At 37.8% G+C, this 21,547-nt stretch overlaps 1 protein-coding gene across 1 annotated transcript in view; it reads left to right on the top strand.

Moving 5' to 3' along the window:
* Positions 1-21,547, top strand: part of LOC124789300 (calmodulin-binding transcription activator 1) — a 1,803,646-nt gene that overhangs the window by 1,692,923 nt on the left and 89,176 nt on the right. The window lies entirely within an intron of this gene.

The raw sequence follows: 21,547 nt of genomic DNA, 5'->3' as shown, positions 1-21,547 counted from the left end.
CTGTTAGCTTTGTTAATAACTCAGAGTCAAATTGTTTTCCACGAACTGTGGTGATGTGCAAAGGACAGCCAAATCATTGACACCCAGTTTAATATGAAGGCATATGCCAAGGTTTCTGCCGAGACATTGTCCACTGGAGCTGCTTCTGGACAACGTGTGAATCGGTTGATCATTGTTAGCAAATATTGATGACCATTTGAAGGTGGTAACGGTCCCACAATGTCAATGTGTATGTGCGTAAAATGGGTGGTGGTTATAGGAAAGTTTCCAGTAGGTGCTTGTGCATGCCAGCCAACCTTACTGCACTGACACTGTATACAAGGGGGGACCCAAAACAAACCGGATTGTTATCATAAAAAATTTATTGATGAACCATTTTACAAAATTACTTCAGTCACCTTCAAAATACTCTCCATTACATATGATGCACTTGTCAAGTCTCTTTTCCCACTGCTGGAAGCATGTTTGGAACTCTTCAAGTTTGATATTGTCCAGTGCCCTTTGCAAAGCTGTTTTTACCACCTCCACATCGTCATAACGCTCCCCTTTTAGCGTTTTTTTTCATTCGTGGAAATAGGAAAAAGTCGCACGGGGCTAGGTCCGGTGAATATGGAGCTTGGGGAACGACAGACCACCTCTGAGATGCCAAATAGTGGGTCACTCGTAAGGCCGTGTGTGCTGGAGCGTTGTCGTGATGCAGAAACCAGTCACCTGATCGCCAAAGTTCTGGGCGTTTCCTCCTCACATCCTCTCGCAGACGCCTTAAAATATCCAAGTAAAAGTGCTGGTTAACAGTCTGGCTAGGGGGTATGAATTCCCGATGCACAGTTCCATGAACATTCAAAAAGACAATGATCATCGTCTTCACATTTGACCTCGCTTGCCTTGCTTTTTTTGGTCTGGGAGAGTTGGGAGTCCTCCACTGGCTTGATGCTTGCTTGGATTCTGGGTCATACCCATAACACCACTCTCATCCCCTATAATGAATTTGTTCAAGAAGTTCGGATCACATGCAATCTCTGTTTTTAAGTCCTGACACACATTCATGCAAATGGTTTTTTGCTCCTGTGTGAGAAGGTGCCGAAAAAATTTAGCAGCAACACATCTCATGTGCAAATCCTCACTCAAAATCTGCTGGTATGAGCCCCAACTGATTCCTGTCTCTGCTGAAATTTGGTCGATCGTTTGGCGACGATCCTCGTTGATCTTTTGGCGGACCTTTTCAATGTTCTCCTCATTTCGCGATGTTGAAGGGCGTCCAGAACGAGCTTGATCTTCAACACACATCTCACCACGTTTAAAGCACCCAAACCACTCAAACATCTGTTTGCGGCTCATAGTGTCCTCCTGGAAAGCTTCCTGAAGCATTTGGTGTGTCTCCGTTGCAGTTTTTTTTTTAAGCAGGAAACAAAATTTCACACACACTCTTTGTTCTTTTACAGTTGCCATAACGACTTCACAGAGGTAACCCACCAACAGTCAGAGAACCACAATACCACACTTGCACGTTCAGCGCTAAACTGACGCTGTCTGCACAGCTGTTTCATGAAGGTCTCTACTAACACCATCTAGTGTGAGAACCCTGCACTACGTCTACAAGTGGCATAGCCCTTGGAGTCCAGTTTTTTTTGGGTCCTCCCTCGTTCAACATCGGGTCCACTCATGGCAGTCTTTCTTCATCCCTGGCCACATCAAGCAATCTGAGATTAGGTGTATTGTAGTGTGTGCTCCAGGATGGAACAGGTTATGCAAAGATGTAAACACATTTTTCCTGAATCTTGCGGGTAAAAACGATCATGGTTTGGCTGCAGACAAGTACAACTTGATGCCTTTGCCAGGAACGTTGACTAACTGTGGATCCAATGTAGATTTGTTTTCCTGAAACAGCTCTTGTAGTTCTGGGTCAGTAAGTTTTGCTTCTGCGAGTTCCATGGTGGAGACGCTGCTGACACAGGAGACAATTCGCTACTACATTCTCGATCCCGGATGTATGCTAGATGTTTGTGCTGAACTGCGCAATATACAGCAAGTGGTTGTGCTGCTGTGGTGAACAGTTAATATTGTTCTGTCGAAAGGCATATGTCAGCGGCTTATGATCTGTGAATGTGGTGAACTCATGGGCCTCCAGCTGAGGATGGAAGTATTTGATTGCCTTGTATATCACTAAGAGTTCTCGGTCATAGGTGCTCCACTTACACTGAGACAGTGACAGTTTTTGTGAAAAGAAGGCTAGAGATTGCCATGCGTCATTGTTGTATTGTTGCAATGCTGCACCCGCAGCTATCTGGCTTGCATCTACAACCAATGCCAATGGTGCATTTGGCTCAGGATGTGCCAACAATGCAGCATCTGCTATTGCTTGTTTAGCCCGTTCAAACACAGCTGTCCTGCAGTCTGTCCACTGTATAGTTGTGTTCCCTTTGCATTTCGCACCTGCCAGCACAGCTGGTAATGGTTCCTAAATATCTGCTGCATGAGGTAAATGTCAGCGGTAAAAATTCCACATCCCCAAAAATCATTGCAGCTCCTTAACTGTGAACAGCCGTGAGATCTGTAGGATGGCTTCCACTTTGTCAGGTAATGGTAGTGAGCCAGAAAGAGAGATTCGGTGGCCAAGGAAATCTACTAGTGGTTGACCAAAAATACATTTCGCTGTGTTGAGAATGATGCCATATTCGTCTAGCCATTTAAAAACTTGTATGAGATGCTGGCGATGTTCTTCTGGCAAGACTGAAAATACCAGTTTGTTGTTAAGGTATGCAAAACAGAATGGCAGACCTCACAACACTGAGTTGATAAATCTCTGCCAAGTCTGTGCAGTGTTTCTGAGGCCAAAAGTCATGAATTTACTTTCAAACAGGTGCTTAATTATGGCCGTATTCAGGATGTCTTCTTTGGCAACAAATATCTGCGTGTATGCCTTGGCGCAGTCCAACACACTGTACAGGTGGGCACCACTCAGTATATAGTTATAATTACAGAACAACAGAACTGGGTAGCAATGGGGCACTGTATGGGCGTTAAGTGCTGAATAGTCCCTGCTCGGATGCCAAGTACTTCACTTCTTAGGCATGAGATATAATGGCAATGACCAAGGGCTTCTGGACAGTTGCGTGATACCCTCTTGAATCATACTATCAAACTTGTCCTTGACAGTAGCTAACTGATCCAGGGCTAACCGTTGAGGTCTGCAGGATAATGGCGGCCCCTCAGTGGTCTTCATATGGTGCACTGTGCTATGCTTCACTTCCTTAGGCATACCTGGAGGTTTTGTCAGTGCTGGAAAATCCCAAAGTAAAGTGGTGTACTCGCTGTCTGCTGTTTCAATCAGCTTGGCGGATTGGATGGTTGTGGGACGCCAGAATCCTGCAGCCATCAGTCCAGTGGTTTGCTTGACAAGGCGTGTGTTGGGGAGATGTCAGGCAGAAGTTTGTAATGTGCAAGGAAGATCGCTCCTATTGTTGCCTTGGTGATGCCTGTGATCATGAAATCCCTCACAAACACTCAACATAGGCCTAAATCTAGTCCAAAACAATGTGTACCATACATCACAATAGATGAATTGTTTGCAGCAGCTGGAGAGAACGACATATGCAGCCTACACCAGTGTAACATTGTTTGCGGGAGAATACACAGGTCAGAGCCAGTGTCAGTCACATATTTCTTGCCTGTGTGCTGGTCACTCACAAACAGAAGCTATAACACAGACTGGCAGTCGGATGAAGTGTCTACACCCGATCGCCACTGGCATTTGGGTATGTGCATGGTTTGGTACGGCAGTGAGCTTGATCACCAAATCTTCTGTGATACCAGCACATCCCCTGCTGTGTTTCAGTCGCAGGCACAGATGAGGCAGTTGATCTGCTGTGGGAGTGCTTCCGGTATCTTGGTCGGCCACAATCACTGTTGGTGTTACACTGAGACATCAATTGGCTAATGTGTTGTGTCAACATATCGACCTTTGCCATCAGAGCATTGTAATTGGTGAATGGAACTGTGGCTGACATGCTCGCGCATTGCACATTTGCTACGTTAATAGGCACAGATGAGATGCTGTCTTGTACCTTGTCTGGTAGCTTTGCCACCATGTCTAAAGGCATTTCCAACTGCGACGCTATTATTGTTTTGATCGCAGGCAGCAACTGACTGCTCCAGATGGTTCTCAGCAGGCTATCTGGCACAGAACCAGCATTCTGTGGATAAGTTCTGACTTGAGCCGGTCTGGAAGCGCAGTAATCATGTCTTGCACTTCAGCTGCATACTGATGATAGAGCTGGCTCACGACCAGTGGAAAATCGGTAGCGTTGGCATTTATTCCAGAGTAAAAGAAACTAGCTTTAACTTGTGCAAACCATAGCACTGGATTGTGAGGCCAAAAGGGTGGTAGTCTAATGACAAGTCTGGATACAGCAGGGTCAGTCGCAGTCAGGTTTTCCGTCATCTTAGAGTATCACTTTATTTTGTGCATCAGGCAGGTGATAAATCATGTCAGGGTCACCAGTTTGATTGCAGGGCTAGGTTCTGGTCCGTCCGACCAGTTAGCCTGCTAATTTGCAATATGTAACGCACAATGATATCTCCAATGCTGAGATGACAAGATTTTTATTTGTTTATTTGGCAGTTAATACAGGACGTCTTTTAGACGCAGCATATGTCAAGGCAAGACTCGCGTGAAAATGAATAAGTGTCTTGTTGACTGGTTACTAAAGAACTAACATGGAGAAAAAAAGGTACTTAAGAATTAATATGGAGAAAACAAGACCACATAAAAAACTATATACTAAGAATAAACGGCACAGAGGAATGGACACAACACAAGTGCCCTGGTGGCCGGTACAGAACTAATTTATCCACACCAAATAAAATACTTCTGATGATGTGACACACGAGTGATGCACTTGTGAACCGAACTGCTCTGCATTGCACTGCACTACACTGCTAGTTGTGATTGCTACAAGGCCTTACCTGCTTTCATAAATTTCACCATTGTGCAATCTGCAACATTAAATACACAGGTTGTGGCCACTATATTGTAAAGATCAAAATTAAATTAACCTCTATGATAAAGAACAAACCTCCAAATAAAAATAAGAGAATTAATACAAAATGTGGAGTGCTACAGAAATCTGCAGAAGACTCTGTCGATGCCAGAGCACTACAAGAATTGATTATCAAATTAAAAGTGATAGCAGGAGAATTAGCAACAAAAAATTCTGAGAAGAAAAAAGATTGGTGGAATGAAGAATGCAGCTAGTTGGAAGAGAAAAGACAGCAAGGTTGGATAAATCATCAGGCCCAAAGTGCCAGAAGAATCAAATTAAGAATAATAAAATGAAGACATTACACTCATAAAATCATCAGACAAATGAAATTTAAACATCTTAAAAACACTCCAGAAATGATGGAAGAAAATTTCAAGAAAAAGAAATGGTAATATTATTACAAAACATTTGGCAGTTAAAAAATATGTCCAACTTAATTAGCACATATAGTAACCAAGAAAATGCAGAAATCCTTGCAGAGACTTTCAGAAAACTTTTAAAAAACATTTCAAGTAAATATGGAAGCATTCATTTAAACCACCCCTGATCTAATAGACTGTCCAATGATCAGTGTGGTAGAACTCACAATCAGAGAACCAAAAAATCACAGGGCATGTGGCGAAGACCTAATCTATGCAGAAATTTGAAGAATTCAGGAAAACCTGAAATCATAAATCTCCACCAACATCTAGTAAAAATGTGGATCACAGAGAAAATTCCAGAGCACTGGACCACAGGAATAACCCATACTTTTTTTTAAAAAAAAGAGATAAAACCAACCCATGTAATTACAGAGAAGTAACCATTCTGGATTGCACATACAAATTTTTTCCCATATAATTTACAACATGATCAAAACCACTTTGAAGCACAAAGTGGACAATACCAGGAAGAATTTTGCCCCCTGCAGAAGCTGTCCAGAACACATCCTCAGCATGAGACTAGTAATGGAATATTGCATGTACAGAAATAAACAGTTCTTTATTTCATTCATGGATTTCAAATAAACATATGTTAATAACCATACACACTGAGAAGTTCCTCTCTACTTTCAGAATCATTGGAGCTGTGAGTTGGTCTGCTTCTGCTGCTGTGTAAAAGATAATTGATTTTTTGGTGAAACAACCACTGGCCAGGCAGTCAGTTATATGTCATTAATTTGTGCTACACATATTGTTTTTATAGTTTCCCAAAATTTTTTTTCATATCTTGAGATTGAGGAAAGAAAGAAAAGCAATCACACTACTGCGCAGCCATTATACCTCCACCTCTAAACAAAGAACCAAGTCTTCCTTTGCCTCCTCCAAAGATCTCTGTCCAAAAAAGTGTGTTCTCTTATTTTTACTAAACTCATTGACACGGTGACCACTTTGAAATCTTTTGAAAAACTGGTGTTAAGCAGTGACCTCACAGGGTCTATATATACATATTTTGCAATAACGTCATTCATTTTTCTTTTTGACGTAGAAAATTAATGAAATACATTTCATTTAGGTAGTGTCAGCGGCAAAATATAGTGCTGCCACTAGCAGATCAACTTAAACTTGAAATAGCCTTCCTCACAGTAAATTCACAAAATATACTTTATCATATTTCACAGATACAGTATTTCACATGACCTACTGATTATACTTCTCTGTTTGGAATTATCATAAATAGACTAAAATTATACTTTTAATTTAAAGTGGGTGAGAATCTGCTAGCTATTACATTTTGCACACACCCAAAAGACTTATACAGCCAAAGACTGGACAAAACTTTTGAAGCTTGTTCGAGTAACAGTGGGTACAATTCTACATTATGGCAGTGAACGTGGCAATACAAATTTTCTGTTGTGTGTGCATTCCAAAATTACATAATCAGTTTACCAATGACACAAATAGTTTCTGTAAAACTTGTCTGTAAGTCAAAGATGGATTGCAAGTTTCTTAACTTTTCACAAAATTCCAATGTGAACAGGTGTACATAACAGTAGATATTTTATCACTTGTATTATCTGTTCTTAACGAATTCCTGTCAACAGGTGAAAATCTTGATATTTCGAGACAAAGATAAGTAAACTTTTTGCAGTTTTAGTAAACAAATATGAAACAAGGCTGAAACAAATAAATACAGTATTTGAGAGACAGAAATAAATTAAATGGGGTTACATGTACTGTTTGTGCATACATATTTTCAAACAAGAGGATGCAGTTTTTTCTCAAAGTATTTACATGTGCCGTCCCTCAGCTGCTGGGTGGGACAGAAGTAGCATCTGTTACTGACATTCAGGTGAAAAAACATTTCAGTATTCTAAAAAGTACAAAACACAAGTGTAAAATAAATTTTTCATAGAAATGCAAAAAATAAGTTTTGAAATGTTTAATAAATCTTTACATGACATGGAAATGGAAAAAAAAAAACATTTCCATGTCATGTAAAGATTTATTAAACATTTCAAAACTTATTTTTACATGACATATCCAAAACAAATTTCAAAGTGATGCTGTTCACACACTGCTATTCAGATGATCTACAATTACAATGGCAGTCCTAGTGCCACAGTTTACATTACATATAAGGGATGATTGCAGCTCAAATGCTGTAAAAACATGTTTCTTCTCATAGTGCAGTTGACATACTGCTGGTTGATTAATGACTCATAGTAAAGTTAATTTTACATCTCTTATTATCAAAAGCCTGAGGAGGCAAACTAATACTGACTTCCAGTCTCTATGTGCTCTCACATTTTATTTCATTGTGTAAGTCCTTCGTTTTACCATCATCTCACTTACTGAGTCAGTCTTTCTCTCGTAAGTTCATGATGTATGATGTATGTCTGTAAACAGTCTCTGGTTATAACAAATATCCAAATATGAATCCCTTAATTTACATTTTGTAACTTTCTATGTTTCACTGAACATGTCAATGTTACATTGTACAGTCTCATAACCAAGAGAAAAATTTAAACTTTAAAATCAGTTCTCTTTCCTACCTCATAGTAAATCAGTCTCTGGCTTATCAGTGTTGAATAAGTTAACCTACATATTTACATGATGTGGCTGCCAGTAATACATTTCAAGTTCATAAATACTTCATGATTACGTTACTCTTATTTGTGTTCACTTAAATAACATATTTATAACATTATGGACTAAGTCCTCTCGACTTCACGTCTCTTTGTCTCTTTCGTCAAAAGTGATGTAGTTGCATGGTTTGTTTCATTATAGGCAGATTTCTCGTATCGTGGGCAAAAAGGAAACTTCAGAACTACATGTCTGTTTTTATCTTGGTTATGAGTAATATTTTGGTCAGTAACCTCAGTATATTAATCAACATAATTACTATTTCCAACAATATGCACACATAAATCAAACTAAACATTACTGTCTCTTTAAAGTATTAAACACTCTCTGGGTGCAATTAGACCTGTTTACGTGCAGTGACATGTTTTAGTCAAATATGTGTCGGATGTGAATAGTACCATCATTATAAGACATCAGATTGCACACATAGTACAGATAACAAATAAAACCTTTCAAGCAAACTGCCAAATGTGTATGAAATATTTCATCAGAATCACTCTTCAAATAACCTAAAACTTGGTAAAGTTTTCAGATTATGGTGTTCACAGAGTTTCTGTACTGAAATTTTCGCATATCAATGCACGAAAAATGTTCGGTCACTAATCTTCATAACATGGTATGTATAAAATCCATGTACTGTGTATTTTCATTAAATTACTAAATAGAATATGAGCATTTTCAATGGATAAGTCTAGCACCAATCTTCAGATTACATTTATCAAGCATATTGTTTCGTGACACGGATTTTATGTAGCTCTTTGTTAATACAAGATCTCCTATGCTGAACTGTGTGTGGTTTGCATCTCATGTCACTGTTTTTTCTTATCATACTATTGTTTTGTTGTTTTTCTGACAATTTCATCTTTTTCATAAGCTGAAATATCTTTACAAACAGGAAATTCTCTAAGTTCTTTAATCAAATAAGCTGGCTTTTTGTCAAACAAAATCTCATAATGTGAAAACCCTGTGGTGGAATTATGCCTTCAAAAATATTAATGTTTCCTATCCAGTTGGCATGACCTTTGTCGTAATTCCTACACAGTCTTCCTGTTTCTCTCATATACCTTTTTGTGGGGCTATATTTTGGTGAATATGCTGAAATCAGTATATGTTTTATGTTGTAATCGTTTGTGAACTCATTTCATGTTTTTTAAGTAAACTGACTTCCATTGTCCAACAAGATTGCTTTAGGCATGCCTACTGTATTGAAGTGATCTTTTGTGATTTTTTCGGTAATTCTCTTGCGGATTGTCATTTTCAATGGGTAAAGTTTCATGTAATTAGAGAACAAATCTACCCTCACAAATATGTACCAAAAACCACTTTTGGCTTTTGGTAATTGACCAAACAAGTAGATGCTTACTAAATCCATTTGTTTATCTAGGATAATGTTTTGCGTATAGCCTCTGCTAATTTTGTTGCTCACCTTTACTCTTTGACCTTGGTCACAGCTAGCAAGGAAACTCCTGACCCTTCTAGAAATATTGTGAAAGTATGTGATTTCCTGAATATTTTTAAATACACTTTAGCAATTCAAAATGTCCAAAACTTTCATAAGTATATCTTATTAATGCATCTGTAAACAGATCTGACCAACAAACTTTCCACCTGTTGCTGTCAGAGCTATGTCTATAAAATAGTATGCCTTTTTATCAAAAAACAAAGATGATGTGACTTACCAAACGAAAGCGCTGGCAGGTCGAAAGACACACAAACAAACACAAACATACACACAAAATTCAAGCTTTCACAACAAACTGTTGCCTCATCAGGAAAGAGGGAAGGAGAGGGGAAGACGAAAGGATGTGGGTTTTAAGGGAGAGGGTAAGGAGTCATTCCAATCCCGGGAGCGGAAAGACTTACCTTAGGGGGAAAAAAGGACGGGTATACACTTTTCATATCCATCCACACATATACAGACACAAGCAGACATATTTAAAGACAAAGAGTCTGAGCAGAGATGTCAGTCGAGGCGGAAGTGCAGAGGCAAAGATGTTGTTGAATGACAGGTGAGGTATGAGTGGCGGCAACTTGAAATTAGCGGAGATTGAGGCCTGGTGGGTAACGGGAACAGAGGATATATTGAAGAGCAAGTTCCCATCTCCGGAATTCGGATAGGTTGGTGTTGGTGGGAAGTATCCAGATAACCCGGATGGTGTAACACTGTGCCAAGATGTGCTGGCCGTGTACCAAGGCATGTTTAGCCACAGGGTGATCCTCATTACCAACAAACACTGTCTGCCTGTGTCCATTCATGCGAATGGACAGTTTGTTGCTGGTCATTCCCACATAGAATGCATCACAGTGTAGGCAGGTCAGTTGGTAAATCACGTGGGTGCTTTCACACGTGGCTCTGCCTTTGATCGTGTACACCTTCCGGGTTACAGGACTGGAGTAGGTGGTGGGGATGAGGAAGTGGCTCTGGTTATTTGCTTCTGTACCAGGTCGGAAACGTAGTTATGGAATGTGAAAGCTGTTGTCAGGTTGTTGGTGTAATGGTTCAGGGATTCCGGACTGGAGCAGATTCGTTTGCCACGAAGACCTAGGCTGTAGGGAAGGGACCGTTTGATGTGGAATGGGTGGTAGCTGTCATAATGCAGGTACTGTTGCTTGTTGATGGGTTTGATGTGAGCGGACGTGTGAAGCTGGCCATTGGACAGATGGAGGTCAACGTCAAGGAAAGTGGCGTGGGATTTGGAGTAGGACCAGGTGAATCTGATGGAACCAAAGGAGTTGAGGTTGGAGAGGAAGTCTTTCCGCTCCCGGGATTGGAATGACTCCTTACCCTCTCCCTTAAAACCCACATCCTTTCGTCTTTCCCTCTCCTCCCCTCTTTCCTGATGAGGCAACAGTTTGTTGCGAAAGCTTGAATTTTGTGTGTATGTTTGTGTTTGTTTGTGTGTCTTTCGACCTGCCAGTGCTTTCGTTTGGTAAGTCACATCATCTTTGTTTTTTGATAAATTTTTCCCACGTGGAATGTTTCCCTCTATTATATTAAATAGTATGCCTTTATAGATTAGGTAGTATTGTTGTGCTTTCTCATTTCCCTTTTTGCCTAAATAATTTTTGACATGTTTCCAATGGTCATCAGGATTTTGAATGCATCCAAACTGATTGCAAATTCTTTTAATTTCTTTTTCATCCTTTACCCTTCTTAAACACATTATTTTGAAATTTGCGCCTAAACTTTTGTTCTCATATCCTTCTTCACCCCTCACAGGTAACCTAGATAGAGCATCCGCTATGATGTTACCCTTTCCCTTAATGTACTGAACTGTATAGTTTAATTGTTGTAGGTAAACTGGCCACGTGGTAATTCTTCTATCCCTTGAGTATATGACAAAGCTTCATGGTCTGAGTACACTTTTATCTTATATCAAGCAAATAATTTCTGAACTTTTTGAGCTCCCATACTGTTGCTAATAATTATTTTTCTGTAATTATGTCATTTCTTTCTTGCTTCTGTAATGTCCTACTTGAAAAGCTATTGAGTGGTGTTCTATTTTTCCATTAATTTCCTTTTCCTGAAATAGGTGCAATCCCAATTCTGTATCACACCTAAGTGTCATGAGGCAAAAGGATAAAGACAAATCAGGTCTATGTAGAATCTTGCTATCACATAACTGCTTTTTTATTTCATCAAAGGCTAACTGGCATTCACTAGTCAGTTCCCATACTGTGCTTTTCTTTTATAAATTATTGAAACTGGGTGCATTCAGTGCTTGTGTTCTTATATAGTTTCTATAGAATCCCACTAGCCCACAGAATGACTTAACTTCTTTTTTATTTCTTGGTTTTGGAAACTTTGCTATGCCTTCAGCTTTTTGGGATCAGCCAAAATTCCCCTCTTCACTAATGCTGTGGCCCAAAAATTTCAACTGTCTCATCGAGAACTTGCACTTTTCAAGTTTTAATGTCATACCTCCAATTTCATTTTTCTTCCAATTTCCATTAAAGTGTTAACGTGCTCTTCCCAACTTTTCCTTGATAATAAGATGTCAAATGTCATCTACATATGTAGTTAATTTCACCAAAAGTTCCCTCCCTAATACATAATCCAAACCCCTGATGAACTCTGATACAGAAACGTTTAGGCCAAATGGTACAACACAGTACTGAAAGCTTTTTCCATTATATAAAAATCCTTTGTATTTTCTCGATTCCTTTTCTAACTCTATCTGGTGAAACCCAGATGTCAGATCTAAACTGGTTACAAACTTCACATTTTCAAACTTATTGACTGACTCGTCAATGTTCTCTAGATGGTCAGTCTCCCCTTTGAGATATTTATTTAAATGCCTAGAGTCAAGTACAATTCCTCTACTACGTACTGGCTGCTGGTTCTTTCTACTATTTTCCATCTTTGCGTTTGTTCCAAATCCCGTTATACTTCTTTCCTTTCACAACTTGGTATGACATAAGGCTTAAAAAATGGCTCATGAGCTTTTAATTTGGGTTTACAGTGATAAACTTTAACACTTTAACTCTTCCTGGTTTAACAGTAAAAAATATCTTTATATTCCCACAGAAAATCTCCTAGTTCTTCTCTGTTTTCTGGACTTAAAGTTTCTGCTTTAGACAATTTGTGAGTTTTAAGTTCTTCGTAAGAATTGCTACTAATTTCATCATCACTGCATTCGTCAGCTTCCTCAAAATTCTTCCTCAGATTCTTCTACCCCCCCCCCCCCCCCCCCCCCCGATCTGTTTACTGTGGCCATTGTTTAACATTAAAATACTAGCCCACTTTTTGGGTCAATAAAAGTTATTTTCATCTCACTCCAAATAAAATACACTTTTGCCTTTAGTATCCAATTCATCATGAGTATCGGATTTTCGTTTAACCCCTCAACTACCAAGCATCCCTGAACAAAGTTAATAGTATTGATCTTGAACTCTGATAAAACCTGTCTGGTGAGTAATTTGCTCCTCTTACCAGTGGCTCCTTTTATTCTTACAGCAATGTAATGTTGTTGTCACAGGAAATTCAGTAAAGTTTTCACTATTCTTTATTCTACCTCTCAATTTCTTCGAGATGGCGGTAATGGGACTCTCAGTGTCTAGAAGACAGTTACCTCTCCGATTATCAATCTGTGTAGTAATATAAGGGCTATCTGGTTCATCCTGTTCTTCATCTTTTTCATTCTCGTATAAAAGATCTTCCTCAATTTCCCGTAAACTCATTCCTTCGTCTCTATCTGAAACTTAATGGCCGGCTGGAATGGCCGTGCGGTTCTAGGCACTACAGTCTGGAGCCGAGCAACTGCTACAGTCACAGGTTCGAATCCTGCCTCGGGCATGGATGTGTGTGATGTCCTTAAGTTAGTTAGGTTTAATTAGTTCTAAGTTCTAGGTGACTGATGACCTCAGAAGTTAAGTCGCATAATGCTCAGAGCCATTTGAGTCATTTTGAAACTTAATGACCTCCTCCTGATTGCAGACTTTCCAGACTACATTACATCTATATGACTTTTTACTAGAAGCAGTATTCACCTTGTTACCTGAATACATATTTTGCCAAATCTGCCTTAAAACTACTTGCATTTGACTATTGTTGCTAACATTATCATAGTGATCACTAGCTACCTTCAATATTTTGTCACTAATTAAGTTCTTTCTCTTATTTATACTAAAGCAAGTGGACACAAAATGACTGACATCTACTGGCAAGAACAAACTATCATGTACTTCCCCATCTAACATAACACCATCATCTAAACCCACAATTGAACTCCTATCGTCATTTTCCATCAAACTTTCACTTTTAATCTTGACATAAATCTCTCCATCTAATTTGTCACACGGTGAAGTACTATCAACATCACAAAATCATTATTAGCATCATAATCTCATAAATACTCAGCATATCCATTATTATCCTCTGCACAAATATCATCATCAACATCATCGTTGTTCAGGTAATCCCCTGTACTCTCTTCTTCCCTCCCAAGTGCATCACTCTTTGTGCATCTTCAACTTCAGCACCATTAGGTTCATTCAGCATACCTACATCAGAATTATCCCTTAATCTCACTAAACAATATTAATCAGAATTCACATCATTAGTATCATTACACATCACTTCAATACTGTTAATACACTGAACAAACAAATTTGCAAAATATAGCTACTAAGCTCTAATTCTGATTTCTTCTTACGTTTCTCTTCTTCTTTCATTTCACCCAGATTACCTTCACAAAATTCTTCACTAAATTCTATTTTATTCATTGTATGTGATGTGCTTGTATGTCCATTCCGACCTGTCTGGTTGAAACTATCTCTGCTTCTTCTGAAATTGCTGTTAACCTAATTTCGATACTTACTTCTCCTTGCCTCAAGCTGACCACTCCCCCTTGATGCAAATCATAGTTTTCCAGGTTGTACCTTCTATTTTCAGGGCTCCAATTACTAAAATTCCTGTGTCATGATTACTGTTATACTGGCTATTCCTTCACTCATGACCTCTGTCTTCATTATGCCTATTATTTCCTGTGTTTACTACCAACACTAGTGCAAAAGTTCTTAGTGATTAAATTTTCACCTATTTCGGAAACCTTTGATCATAAATTGGAAATATTACTGAAAAATGCATCTACTTTGCTTGTGACTTCTGAAAAATTTTTGTTAACTGTTTCAGTTACTTCATTTACCCTTTGGTTTAAAGCTGAGCTCTTGTTTTTAATAACAGTATGCAATGTATTATTGACTTTTTATTTTTTATTAATCTCATCTAGTAAGCTATTTCAAATGTCTGGATCTGTATTTTCAACTTTATCTAACCTCATATTGAACTCTTTGTGATCTGTGTACAATTTAGTAACCTCATTTACAATAATTTTGGTTTCCTCTACAGTGCTGTCAACAGTTATCTGAATTTGGACAGCATCTTTATGAACAAGTTTTAGGGCTTTCTCTTGCTCGTGTACATTCTTTTCTAATTGATCTAGCTTTTGCCCTTGTTTATCCAGTTTTTTATGTAATTTAACAATATTATAAAATTTCCTATTTGAAAGTGCAATGTTTATAAAGAAATATACAATAACAAATCCTAGTATCCTCCCCAAAAATGAAAATGTTCATCATCATAATACAAGACAGAAAACTGACTTTCATGTACTCCATACAAAAACCAGTTTGTGCCAAAAAGGAACATTACACCATGGAAAAATTATCTACAATAAATTGCCAAGAGAAATTAAAGTAATGACAGATATAAAAATTTTTAAAGCAGCATTAAAAGAATATCTGTTGACACATTGCTTTTATAGTGTGGAAGAGTTCCTCCAAAATCCTTAGAGCTTAAGAGAGGATCATGCAAATACTTTAATCGTTAATATTGGCTTATACATGTATTCAGTTGTAAACTTCAAGTTTCTAATGTGGTTTAATTATAACTTACACATTGACTTGCCCAGTATATGAAGTGCTGTAAAATTTTGTGAACATAATTTTCTAGTTTCTAAAGTGTTTTAATTGTAAGATATACTTTGACCTGTCCAATATCTGATGTGCTGTACTGTACATGTAAGATTTACTGGACCAATAAATACAATACAGTACAATACAATACAATAGAAAGTTGCTACTCACCATATAGCAGAGATGCTGAGTCACTGATAGGCACAACAAAAAACTGTCACAAATAAGCTTTCTTCGTTTTGTTGTGCCTATCTGCAATTCAGCATCTCCACTATATGGTGAGTATCAGCTTTCCTTTCATAATATTGTTACATTTCATCCTGGATTTTCAGTTATTTGATTTTTATTTAATTTAATTATTCCTCTGCATTGTTGTTGTGAAGTGAGTCTGATTAAATTGACAAGTCTATCAAATATGCTTCCACCTGTACTGCTTATTGTCTCACATTCATCCAGCCCTCAAAATGATCAAGTGCTATTGTTTTTGTCTTAATCAGCTTCCTCTTTTGACTCATTATCGCTAACATGGTCGACATGAATACTATGGACACCATTAATTAATTGCTGTATCACTGGTACCACCTTGTCCTCCTCCTCCTCCTCTACTGTGGACAACATTTTCTGCATTTACTTTTTTTCAAACTACAAAAAGAGATCTAATTAGTCACTCAACATAAAAGGACAAAATAATGATGTCATTCTACCCCCCCCAAACACTTTACACATCAGTAAAAAAAAATTGTTGAGACACCTTCGCATAGATGATAATGCAACTCAGTCACAAGGTGATAAAGGCTGCTGTACTCACAGTCAAATTCTGCATCGAATTTGTCCAAAACAATTGTTCATCTCTGCATCTTTATTCACAATCCTATTTTGCCCAAATTTCATACCAGTCTCAATGTATTTCCTTTCGGTTTGTCAGAATACACGTGTAACTTAAACCTATGTGAGCACTTTTTTGGCCAGAGTTTTATGTCAATCCCAGCTCCTCCTCCAGATGAAAAGTTCCTCTCCATTTTCAGAATCATTGGCACTATGAGTCGATCTGCTTCCATTGCTGTGAAAAAGGTAATTGATTTCCTGGTGGTACAACCTCTGGCCAGGCAGTCAGTTGTATGCCATTAATTTGTGCTACACATACTGTTTTTATAGTTTCCAAGATTTTTTTTTTTCATATCTTGAGATTCTTACAATGGAATAAAGAAAAACCATCACACCACTGTGCAGCTGTTATACCTCCACCCCTAAACAATGAACCAAGTCTTCCTATGCCACCTTCAAAGATCTCCGTCCAAAAGAGAGCATGTCTTATTTTTACTAAACTCATTGACATGGTGGCCACTTTGAAATGTCTCGAGAAACTGGCTTTAAGTCAGTGACCTCACAGGGTCTGTATATACATGTTTTGCAATAATGTCATTTATTTTTCTTTTTGACACAGCAAGTTAACAAAATACATTTGATTTAGGCAGTGTCAGTCGCAAAATATAGCACCGCCAGGTATCAGGTCAACTTAAACTTGAAATAAATGTACCATATAGATGAAATAGATGTACCATATTTCGCAGATACAGTATTTCACATAACCTATGGATTATACTTCTCAGTTTGGAATTATCATAACAAGACTCAAAATATACTTTTAATTTAAAGTGAGTGAGAATCTGCTACCTATTATGTTTCAGCACATACTTCTAAAAATACTCGTATTATACAGTCTTCACCCAAAATTAATAAAAATCATTGAACTAACTGTAACCAATAAAAATCCCAAGGTTCAAGGAAATTGTGAAACCTTTCACAAGAAAAACCAGTCTTAGACTACCGGTAGGTGGTGGATTATCCCCACTGCTTTTCAATGTAGCTCTTGCTTACATTATGAAGATTTGGCAAAAAGCAAACCCACCTAAAATCAAAAGTGGAACAAAATGCTCAATAAGAACAAATTTTGTGAGATTTTTGGATTTATGGTTTAACTCTATTAGCTCTTGACATGGAATTACTTCAGGCCCAGATTATCAGTCTCCAAAAAATTGTCTTTAAATTAGATTTACAAGTACCCTTCAAGAAACTGAGATCATGCACATGGAACTCCTATGTATAAGTCCCCATAACAATCAAAAATTAACATAGTTCTTCAGTTCAAATACCTTGGAGAAATCATCAAGAACAACCTGTATGAGAAAGAAACTTGGAAAAATAGAACTGGAAAATGAAAAAAAATCTAAATTTGTCAACATATAATAATAAATGCTTGTCAATAGGTACTAAGCTCCAACACTACGTAACCACAACTCTACCAGGAGTCACTTATGCTTGTGAAACTCTGTTCCAAGAAAGAAGAACTGATCATCTCCTCAAAACTGAAAGAATAACCATGAGAACTTGCATAAATAAAGAATATCAGGTCAAAGTAGTCTGGAAAATCCTCACCAATGAAACTGTCTATCAAGAGATTGACCTAGTCACAAGCTCAATGTAGAAGAAAAGAATCTCTTATTTCTTTCACATCTTACTAATGCAATGAAACTGGGTTTTACAACAAATTGTGGTGAGAAATTGTAGTAGCATAACAAAGGACATCCAAAATTCAATAGATCTTAAAGCAACTGGAGTCCAGGTAACAAATGCAGAGAACAAGGATGAAATTAATACTCTTCTTAAGAACCACAGATTTTCCATAGAAACAACACACAGAAGTGCCATAGAGATTATGGTGAAGGGTAAAGAAACAATATAAAGATAAGGTAACAAGAGAAGCTTTGGATTAGAAAGAGGGCTAGAAGAAAAAAAAAGAAAGCAAATAAATAATTGTGTAACAGTATGGAAGTGACAAGTGAAGTGAGCTATGCCAAACAGATGAGACTAAAGCAGGAGTAATTAATGCTAATTGAGGCTATCTGGGGGCAAAGAAAATGGTATAGGTTATAAAACAAGTTCCCATCTTTCAAGTTCTGGAATAATAGCAGTGATAGAAAGGATCCATACTGTCCCTCTAGGGACCTGGTCACCAAGGATTGAAAAACACAAAGAGCTATTGTAGATGACACAGAGGGAATACTAGCCACAGGTTGAAGGACAACTTGAGGAATTGATATCCCTAGTGGATAAGTTGGTTATGTAATCAATGTATTGGGAGAAGGGAAGTTTGCATTCACGCTCTTTGTAGTTGGGTTCAGAGTTCAAAGTGTGTTAAGATGGCCCGAGAAATCTAGATTATTTAAGGCACTGATGAACTGCACAGCTTGAAACTCAGAAGTCTAGATTACCCATTGGAAAGATGCTGTAAATATTCATCATAGAAGAGATTCAAAAGCCCTAAACTACAAGAAGACTGAGTATAACCGACATGCAAAATTGTTGTTGAGAGTGAAATTATTCTGCTTCCCATGGATGCACTGCTGATCTGTTTGTATGTGAATTTTTCAGGAAGTACTTTGAGAGCACTTGGCATCTCAGAATTGGCAGAATTATGTGGGGAAGGGATCCTGTATGAAATATTGAAATATTTAGTAAATTTGTCAAAGTGTAGTTTAGTTTTTTCGCTACTTTAATTACTTTTCTGATATAAGCATCATCTTGTCTTTTCTGCATTTTTATTCACTATAACACCTCCAAAAAATTCATACATTCTTTCCTTCTCCTTCCGTCTGCTAAGGCTCCCTTGATCTGGGAGTTTGGACAGCTTTTCCAAACTTTCCTCAATTCCTCAACCTCTCCAGTCCTCCTCTCTTACTTCCCCTTCAACCCTCATCTGCCAAGGGGAGGAGCCACTGGCTTCAAAAACTTGCACATTTAAACACCTTTATATGTGTGTTCTCCTGATAATAGTTAGTGAGTCCATGTTTTTATCTACCAATTACATTATACTTTCAAAAATTGATTATTTCCATTGATATGCATTCACTCTGAAACACTTTGTTCTATATTTTAAGAATTATCTATCTTACAGTCTTGGGCTATGTAGGAAGCAAATATTTTGTGATGGGGGATTCTTAATTAAATGTACTACCACTTTTGTGAGTGCTTTTGCATTCAAAAACTACCAAGATGAGCCAGTGTGCAGTTTGGCATGTCTGATCATGGTGGCTCAGCCTAAGTTGAATGATACTGCAGAAAAATAAATACTGCTCTGAACTGGAACCCATTAAAAGGCTTCTTCAGTAAGGATATGAGATCATATACTTCATTGCCAACTTTGTTAATGCCCTTGTAATCAAGAAGAGGGTTACGTGTGAGAGCACATAGACTTACCATGTGATCTGAAGCTTTTGTTGCATCATGGCTACAAAGTTCCTACACCTTTAACATTCGTATTCTGTTACCTATATGTTACAAAATACAGTGGTGAACACTGTGTCATAAGCCACAGAGATTGGGATCTATGTTCCCAACTCTGCTGTTTCCTGGTTTCAGTGACATGAGTTGCCTCTTCAGCACATGTTTGGATGTTGTCATTGTCTGTTATAATTTGTGTTAGTGTTAGATTAATTCCTCCTTTAATCTGAACTAGCCTCCAATCTCCTTCCTCAAATCTCCTTTTTTGTGGACACATTGTTTTTCACTTAGCCTGTTTTTATTTTTCTCAGATTCTCTTTGTTGCTTTCCTACAACTTTTTCTCTCATTTATTTTACTTTTCTGCTTTCATTACATTTCTGTGGCATATGTTTACATTTGTATACAGTTGCTTGCCAATGTATTCTCACCTTGAACCTACCTATGTGTTCGATATCGAATTGCATATCATGCAGTCTGAAACTTGGTTTTTAGGTCATTGTTTTCTAGCATTCCTTTTCTGCCCCATGTTATCCTACACTTTTCACGTGAGCTTGTCATGTTGCTAACAAGAATTTCATTCCTTCACTACCTATCATCAGATAATTTGTAGAATATAGAGGGATTCTCACTTTTTTTTAATGGGAGATGTGATAGTATTAGAGACTTCGCACCAATGTTCGTAACTTGTGCTCAGTGAATATTTTATTTACTTAAGGTATATTGCCCCAGAACATAATTCTGTAAGACAACAGGAAGTTAAAATGTGCAAAATAGCTGACAATGTTGTCTTTAGGTCAGCACAGTGAAGGATGAAGATGCTGGATACTCTGATATGTAGTTCAGAAGTAGACAAGACTAAAAAATAGCTTGTTTAAATCATTTTGCAGTTGCTTTTGATCATCTGATGACTGTGAGATGGGAAATGACAGCCCCATCTGCAAACAATCTAAGATGGCCATCTCCTAATTAATTTACATAGATTAGGAACAGCAGAGGGCCTATAACACTTCCTTAGGGAATGCTGGATATCACTTCTGGTTTACTCTATGACTGCTTGTCACTTATATTTTCAACTGTGACCTTTCTGACAAGAAATCACAAATCCAGTCGTACAACTATGCTCTGTAAGCATGCAGTTTGATCAGAAGTCACTTGCTAGGAGCATTGTCAAAAGCCTTCTGAAAATCTAGAAAAACTGAATCAGTTTGAAATCCCCTGTCAGTAACACTCATTACTTATGTGAATAAAGAGTGAGTTTCATTTGACATTAATGTTATTTCCTGAATCTGTATTGACTACTTGTTAATAAATCATTTTCTCTGAGGAAATTCATAAAGTTTGAACACAGTATATGTTTCAAAATTCTACTTCAAATCCATGATAAGACAGGTCTGCAATGAAGCAGATTACTCCAATTTTTGTTTTGAGTATCGGCACGATCTGTGCAATTTTCCATTCTTTAAGTCAGATCTTTTGTTGAGCAAATAGTGGTATATTACTGCTAAGTATGGAGCTATTGTATCAGTGTACCCTGAAAGAAACCTATCTTGTATACAGTCTGGAGCAGAGGCCTTGCCTTTATTAAGTGATTTAAGAAAGTGCTTTGCTACACCGAGGGTATCTACTTCTAAGGTACTCATGTTGGCAGTTGTTCTTGACTCGAATTCTATAATATTTACTTCATCTTCTTTGGTGAAGGAATTGCAGAAAACCTTGTTTAGTAATTCAGTTTTAGTGGCACT

The sequence above is a fragment of the Schistocerca piceifrons genome, chromosome 3, assembly GCF_021461385.2.
Source record: "Schistocerca piceifrons isolate TAMUIC-IGC-003096 chromosome 3, iqSchPice1.1, whole genome shotgun sequence".
NCBI classification, from domain to species: domain Eukaryota; kingdom Metazoa; phylum Arthropoda; class Insecta; order Orthoptera; family Acrididae; genus Schistocerca; species Schistocerca piceifrons.
This window is presented reverse-complemented; position numbering and strand designations above follow the sequence as displayed.